Source organism: Ursus americanus, chromosome 2 (assembly GCF_024610735.1).
Source record: "Ursus americanus isolate L20-20 chromosome 2, mUrsAme1.1.p, whole genome shotgun sequence".
Classification (NCBI taxonomy): Eukaryota; Metazoa; Chordata; class Mammalia; order Carnivora; family Ursidae; genus Ursus; species Ursus americanus.
The window spans coordinates 84,467,631-84,475,669 of record NC_142128.1 but is presented as its reverse complement, the minus strand read 5'-3'; the positions used below and the strand labels follow the sequence as shown (position 1 = coordinate 84,475,669).

The window sequence follows — 8,039 nt, the reverse complement described above, 5'->3', positions numbered from 1 at the left end:
AGCAAAAAAACAGAGAAGTGAATGATGAGAGGAATGAAAAAATATGGGGAAGTAATATAAAAGAGCATAAATCATACTCAGGATGATTTTCAAAAGGTCAAGAATTTATCCAAAAAAAAAAAAAAAAACAATGGAGGAAATTTTTCCACAGCTGAAGACAAATAAGAATCGTATGAATGGAGGTGCTTAGAAGGTACCCAGCACAATTAATATAAAAAATGCTCACACTTAAATATACCTTTGTAAAATGTCTTAAGCCAAGGCTACAGACAAAAATACTTCATGATTATGTGGTGGTGAGTGGGCAGGACAAGTTAGACTTGCTGGAGTAAAAATCAGGTTGGCATCAAACTTTTCCTTTGGGATAAGAGAGAAACACCTTCAGAGTTCTGATAGAAATTGATTTTGAACAAATAATTCTATACCCATCAAAAACCGTCAATGAAATGGGAGAGTAAGATGGTAAAAATAAAGTCCTTATCTGAATATATGATGCTTCTTGAAATAGTGATTTGAGAATTTATTCCAGCAGGATAAAGAAAAGGGAGAGACAGCAATTCAAATAGCAATTGGCCAAGCCCAGCTGCTTAATACAGACAAAACTGGAAGAACAAAAAAAAAACCAACACAAAAATTCATGCAATAAAAAATAATAAACAAACCCCCCAGAAAAATGATATTGAGAAGTAGGATTCAAAAGTTAGCAACCCAAATTAAGTTAGCAAATGAGAAGGCCCTGGAAAGAATGGCTTCAAGAAGACATAAATTTTCTCTAAAGTGCTGCAGAGTCTAGATTATTATTTTAGTGAGAAGGTGAAACTATATGATAATAATACATTATAAAAATTCAATACCTTGCTTCCTCTACTTCCTCCTCCCAGTTTACGTATGTGCATTTCTTTTTCTATTAGCACAGGTTAAATGAAACAATTTCATAATTTTTACTCTGAGTCCACATACACATTAAAATGTAAGCTCTGTGAAGGCAGGGATTTTTTTTCTCGATTCTGTTCATTGATATATCCCCTAGCACTTAACACAGTGCTAGTAAAGCATATGTAATCAATAAACATATTTTTTATTTGAATAGAATAAAATCGTATAATCCATAGTATTCACTTAATTAACACATTATAAAATCTGGTGATTTTTAGACTTAACAAACAGCCAAAACACAGAAAAAATAATTATATCAGAAAGAAGAAATTCTATGAATTTTGACAATGTAACTGAACTCTGTGATGAGCTGAAGTTGTGACACTGGGCATAACCATGAGAGGAGGTGGGGAAGGGAGGGCTATTAAAGCTCTCCTTACCTTAGAGGAGAGTCACGAGATCCTGCCTAAAAATAATGGATTGAGAAATGGAGGGTTGAATATATTGGACGTATCTAAAGGAATAATAAGAAATGAAATATATCTGGCCGTGGTTGTTGAAGGAAAGTGTAAATGAGTCAAGATCCTCATCTTTCATAAGGGGGCCCATCAGCTACACTTTGAAGTTGATACATCAAAAATAAAGGGTAATAAATTATTGTTGTGGAGGTTCACCTCAGAAGGATTAAAAATAGAAAACTTTTAAGCTGTTACTTCTGGGGAATGCTATTGAGAAAGACCTTTACTTAAAAAAAAAAATTACTCTCTAGTACCAACTGAATTTTTATTGCCATGTGGCCATATTTTAAAAGTGATATTTTTAATATAAAAATAGTTTCTAGAAAAGAGAAGAATTTTTAGGGCAGAAAAAAATGATGCAACTGTTTGCGATTACATACCGTCTACCAGCAAGGACCACCAAACACTTTGCAAACATTATCTGATGGTGAGTGTCAGAATCTACATCTTCCAGATGGAGACATTCAGACAAAGATGGAAGTGACTTACCCGTTCTCAGTGCATCTGTGACCAGCCAGTGATAAAACCCAGGCTTCCCGGATTCTGAGGCCAAAGATAGATTTGGATTGATTTCTTCTTGGAAAAACCACCACATATTAGTATGATGGTAGGAGGGAAGAAAGCCAAACTAATAGATGGCACACTCTGTGTTTAGGGCTTGGAAAATGTCTGTATTTTTCCATCTGATAATCTGGTACCAAAATGCACATTGCCGGTCAAGAAAAAGGCCATTGCTTCTCTGAAGCACCTGATGGGAATATATATCATTTCAAGAAGTTGTGCCTGCAAAGATAAAAAATAACCATTACTGTCACAGCCACAATTAATTTTTAAATCTCATTGTATATATAAAGGTTTCTGCCATTTTGTGGCTACTTAGGAAAGTATATGGTTAATTAGCTTGATGACTAATTGTGATTATTCTGCCATATGCCTCTATTATTAATTCAGACTACTAGCACAGGTGGAAAGGAGGAAAAATATTTGACTGATCTGGATCATTTTATTTATTGATTTCACTCTTGACATGCATTTTACAATATGTATTTATTTATTTGCCTGGCATCCTATTTAGTTAAAACCCTGGAAGGGAGAGAAGGGAAGCCATTAAAAGAGCATAGTAGATTCCTCTTGTTTTGTCGGTACTTTTTCCTCTCCTTCTTCCATCCTACTCCTAAAATCACAGACACACACTTCTGAAAACTGGTCTATATCAGATGACACTGGCCCAATGGCCAAGGTGAGCACAGGACCAAAACAGCTGCAGAATTTCCATGAGAATTTCAAAGAGGGAGTTGTGAGAGCCAGACTAAAATTGGCTGTTTTTTTGAGAGAAGGAGAGCTGTTTAAGGTCAGGAGCTATTGGCAGCCATATTTTCTAGCGTGTGGTTGAGAAACAGAGAAAGGAAGAAGAAAGTCGACATACAGAGAGGAGCGGAGGTGAGAGATGAATGTAGTGCCCATGCATTGACCTTTTCTGATTGTGCTAGAGTATGTATAATTTACCAGTGTAATCCTTTTTTCTTTTTTTTAGAGAGAGTGCGTGCTTGTGCACGTGCATGTGAGTGGGGGAGGGGCAGAGGGCGAGGGAGAGAGAGAATCCCAAGCAGGTTCCACACTTAGTGTGGAGCCCAACACGGCGCTCAGTCTCCTGATTCTGAGATCATGACCAGAGCAGAAATCAAGAATTGGACACTCAACTGACTAAGCCACCCAGGCGCCCCCATTTGAATGTACAATTCAGGGGCATAAAGTACATTACATTGTTGTATCGTTGTACAATCATCACCACCATCCATCTCCAGAACTTTTTCATTGTCCCAAACCAAAACTCTGTACCCATTAAACAATACTTCTCCATTTCCCCCATACGCCCAGCCTTTAGTAAATTCTCTTCTATATTCTTTCTCTTTGAATCTGACTATTCTGGGAATTAATCATTCTTACCAGGGTACTGTTGAAAGCTGTGTCAGCAATTTATTGTCTCTCAGATCTAATACAGGATCTGCAATAATGGATGGAATTCCTTTAAGCATTTCTCCTCTACAAAGAGCACCTGTTAAGCTTTCTCAGCAGAGGGTACTAGAGGGATAATGCAGGAGGAGGGTACGTTCTGCTGGTTCTGGCAGCCACATTGTCAGTTGGTGGTACTCTGACCCAGCCACTGGCCCAGAACTCATGGCCCCTTGGTGACTTTACAGCCTCAATCTGGCCAATGATTACCTTTCCGTGGCCATCTTGACATAGACACCATATATTCCAGGCCTCCTGTCTGCAATGGTACCTACTCTCTCTGTGTGCTTATGTGCCAGACCCCTGGCTGCAGTTTTTCTATGTTCCACCTGTGCCCCAGGAAACTGCTTCCTGCTTGCCCACTGATTGCAGACGAGCTCTGGTCTGGGTAAATCTCTCTGCCATCCAGTGGTTGCAATCCCAGCCTTAGGAGGGGGGGGGTCCCCTTTTATATCTGTTCCTCCTTGGGTACTCTCCCTCAGCCCTAGGGTACCATAAAGTTCTCTTTATTTTACAAGTATTCTTTTATCAAAATTTTTAAAATATTTATATTAAAATTCCCTTATTTAAGTCATGGTGTGGTTTCTGCCTGATGTTTACATCTGGCAGATATAAACCAGGGTAGTTCACAAAGTAGAGTGTGCAGTTGCCTTCTCTAGAGATGGGAGGGAAAGACCTGACTGCATTTGAAGCGCTGGCGCTAGTTTATTTCTGAAATCTACTACCTACTTACTAACTACTATCTTCCCGAGACAAATTTGTTCCTTTAAAATAAATTTAAGCTTTTGTCTTTAGGAAAGCTTAAGTGTGTTTCTGTTACTCAAAACCAAGAGCGTTATCACTGATAAAGATGTAGTTTCACATGCTTTCAAATATGGCTCAGTGAAAGGGAGAGAGGGGCAAAGAAAGATGACTCTAAAGGCAGGAAAAAGAGAGGAAGGAAGACTATGCCGAGGATTAACATGGCAGCAGATTCTCAGTTGAGCTTGATGTTGGTGTTAGGGCTTCAGGTTCTGTGACTCACCTCTCGTCTCCACTGGGAAACTCACCCAAAAGGAGCCAAGTGGGGCACTGGCCCAGTGATTCTGAATGCGAAGGAATATGGCTGAGGTCCTACTCCCATGGCAACGGGACTTTGGGATCTGCTCACCCAGTGCGTATCTGAGAGTTGGGTGTGAAGAGCCAACCCAAGTTCACCTACCAGGCAGCTGTGAGGACCAAGGCTGCCTCACACCCTCAACTACCAAAGGGTAGAGTAGAAACCCACTAGCTGGCAGCACACTTTCAGTGAAGGGAACATTCTGGACTGGTTTTGCTCAGCAGACAGAGTAAGTCCCTGCCCATTAGTAAAACATGTCCTAGTGAATGTCAGACTTTTGCCAATCACATTTGCCATTTTTGTCTGAGAAGCAGTGAGCAATGGGGACGAGAGAGAGAGCTGAAAGCTTCCTCCTCTGCATTTCTCCTCATAAGAAGAAACTACCAAAATGTTAGTGCTAATTCCCTCCTTCAGAGCCAAGATGGGAATTTAGGGAGACAAAAGGAATACAAACGTCCTCCCTTCCAATAGTTACTTTTACCTTTACCTATCCAATACGGTTTTATTAAAAAGAAGTATGCACAGTGTTTGTTGAATTGTACTGATGAATTCTACTAATTCATAAATTATGCTAATCACATAGAACCATTTTTATCTTTCAAAGTGCCTTTTTTCACAGAAAAAAAGAAGTCATACATCACCCCTCAGCAGAGTGTGCAACTTGACATGCTTTTGCTATGAATGGAGTGAATCTAAGTGGATCTATCCACTATCGTTTAGAAGTACAAAGTCGTATAAGAAGTCCGCCTCTTCAAAAGGGGGGCATTTCCACTCCTGCTGTGCTTCCCTTGGCTTTGCCATGGAGAAAGATAATTAAGTTTGGCTCCAACCAATCAGAATGGATTGTGAAATAAGAATGGGTATTACAACCAATCAGAACAGACGCCACAGAGAGGGGCAAGGATGCTGGCTGGAAACAGTTGATCAGGTTATATCGTATGTTCCAGGTGGATACAGCTCCGAATCTGTGAGAATCCAAGTCTAAAATGGTAGAAAGGTCTGCGGGCAGTTAGGGATTTACGAAGAAGATTTTCCCTGAAACCTACTCTGCCCGAAGCCTTAATCACATCAGTACATTGAAACATAGTTTTTCTAGTTACTCTGGCTAAAGCCCTGGAGTCAAGCATTTCTCATCTTTTTACTCTAATTTCCCACATTAGCACTGTACGCAAATGCTGGTCATTCCACCTTCAGAATATGACCATTATCGGACTACTTCTCAACACTACTATCACTATTTTCCAGGCCATGCCACCACTGTTTCTTGCCTGGATGGCTGCTGTGGTCTCCTCCCTGTCTGCTTCCCCACTTCAGTCTATTCTAAACCTGACAGCCACAGGGATTCCATTAAAATAGAAGTTAGGTGGTCTTACTCTTCTGGAAACCCTCCAATGGCTTCTCATCTCACAGTAAAAGCCAAAGGACTTATACTGGCCTGCAAAGCCCTACATCCTCTAGATTCCCATTACCTCCTTTCTGACTTTATCTCCCACTAGCTCAATGTGGTAGACACATGACAAAAACTGGTCCTAATTTTCCACCCTTCACTATATTCACAGCCTTTGCAGTGTGACTTCAAGAGTCTCCCATTAAGAAGTGGAGTTTGTTCTCCATCCCTGGAAACTAAGCTGGTCTCCTGAATTGCTTTAGTCAATAAAATGTGGTAGAAGTGTCACTGTTTCAGTTCTAAACCCAGACCTTAAGAGGTCTTGTGTGTACTCTCCCTCCTCCCCATCTCCTCTCTCTCTCTTTTGCTCTCCTCCTCTTCTCCTCTTTCTCTCTTTCCTCGCTTCTTTCTTCCTCTTTTTCCTTTCTCTCCTCTCCCTCCTCCCTCCATACTCCTGCTATGACATGAGAACGGAACATCACACTACTGGGGGATGAGCGGCACAGAAGCACATAGAGCAGAGCTAAGTCAACGCGGCTGTCTCATCCAAGAGCCCAGGCAAAGTCGGCAAAATTGTGCTGACTTGCAGCTGACTGCATAGGCGTGAGTGAGCCCTGACAAGCTCAGCTCATCTCAACAGAACCACTCAGATGATCTTTCGACTCATGAGTAAAACTAAATGCTATTGTGTACCACCGAGGTTGCCTGTTACTCGCCCTTCTTGCGGGATAGGCGACTGATACATTCCCCTTGCTCGATCTCCTCCAGCCATAACAGCCCTCCAGAAAACACCAGTCACATTTCTACCTCGGACGCTTTGTACTTGCTATTTCCTCGGGCTAGAATCCTCTTCCCTGATCCACCTCACTCCCAATAGCCGCGTGCCTCGATCCCGAAGCTCCTTCAGATCTTTTCTCGAATGTCTCTTACTTAGTGAGCTCTCATCTGAACATATCAATGCAATCTTCTTCTAGCACGTCCTATGCTTTCTTTTCAACTTTAACTTCCTCCTTAGCACTTGTTACTGAATCTAGTTATATATCCCTCATCTTTCCTGCTTATTGTCTCACTCCCTCGCAAGCTCCTTGGAAGCAGGGATTTTGGCCAGTTTTTATTTGCTACGGTATCCCCATGCCTAGAATAGTGCCTGGCACATAAAAATAAAACAATATACATACTTATCAAATAAGCAAATGAATGAATGTGAATTCTCCCTGGAATGGTAGAGGTGATCAGAAAATGGTTTAATTTTTAAAAACTGGCAAAAGTAAATATCCCTTAATTGGATTTCCTTAATCTAACTTCTCTTCTTTTCCGCCACCATGACCCTCGTCACAGCCCCCCGAGCTTCTGTCTGGATTGCTGCAATTGCTTCCTGACTAGTTTTTCTGCATCTGTCCCCGCTCCATACAATCCTTCGCAGCCAGGGTGCTCTTTTAAAAGAGAAAACCTGAGACTGAAATCCTTAGCGTTGCCAAATAGGACCTGCAAGACCTAGCTCCTCCCTCCATTCCCATCTGCAACTCACACATGCTCTTCTCACTCTCCTTGCTCGCTTCCCCGTCCTAAGGTTTCTTAATATTGCCATGACCCTTCCTGCTTCGGGACCTTTCCAGAAGCTGTTCTGGATCCCCGGGAATGCTCAACATCATCCCTTGGCCTGGTCAACCCCTATTCATCCATCTGATCTCATCTCAAGGATCACTTCCTCGGGAAAGCCTTCATAATTCAATGCTTTTTCTTTAAGGCACACAACACAGTTGATAATGGTAACTTTGTGTAACTTGTTTAATGTCTGCTTTTCCCAACATACTGTAAACTCAGTAAGGACCTAAACTATTCACCAGGTCATTTGGCTAAGTTTGGCCTCAGATTCAGATAAGCCTTTAGTAGTTGAGAGACTTGCAGTGTCAAACAGGAAACCCATGAAGAAAAGATCTTTTGCATAATGAGTTGAGTCTTCCAGGAAAAGCTCAGTCCCGATGATATTTTTGTTCCTCTCTAAAGCCACAAAGGTCTATAAGCCACTCCTCGCCATGACCACCATCGGTCCATTAGCAATAGAAGCTGGAGAGAATATTGACATCCTACGGGGTTTGTGTTGAAGAGTGGCCCCCCTCTTGTCATTCTTGCATTGTCATGATTT

At 41.3% G+C, this 8,039-nt stretch overlaps 1 protein-coding gene across 1 annotated transcript in view; it reads right to left on the bottom strand.

Moving 5' to 3' along the window:
* Positions 1-1,233: 1,233 nt before the first annotated feature.
* Positions 1,234-8,039, bottom strand: part of TSEN15 (tRNA splicing endonuclease subunit 15) — a 92,265-nt gene continuing 85,459 nt past the window's right edge. Inside the window, exon 7 of the transcript XR_015722713.1 lies at positions 1,234-2,177. The gene's annotated coding sequence lies outside the window, so the exon portion shown is untranslated. The remainder of the gene's footprint in view (positions 2,178-8,039) is intronic.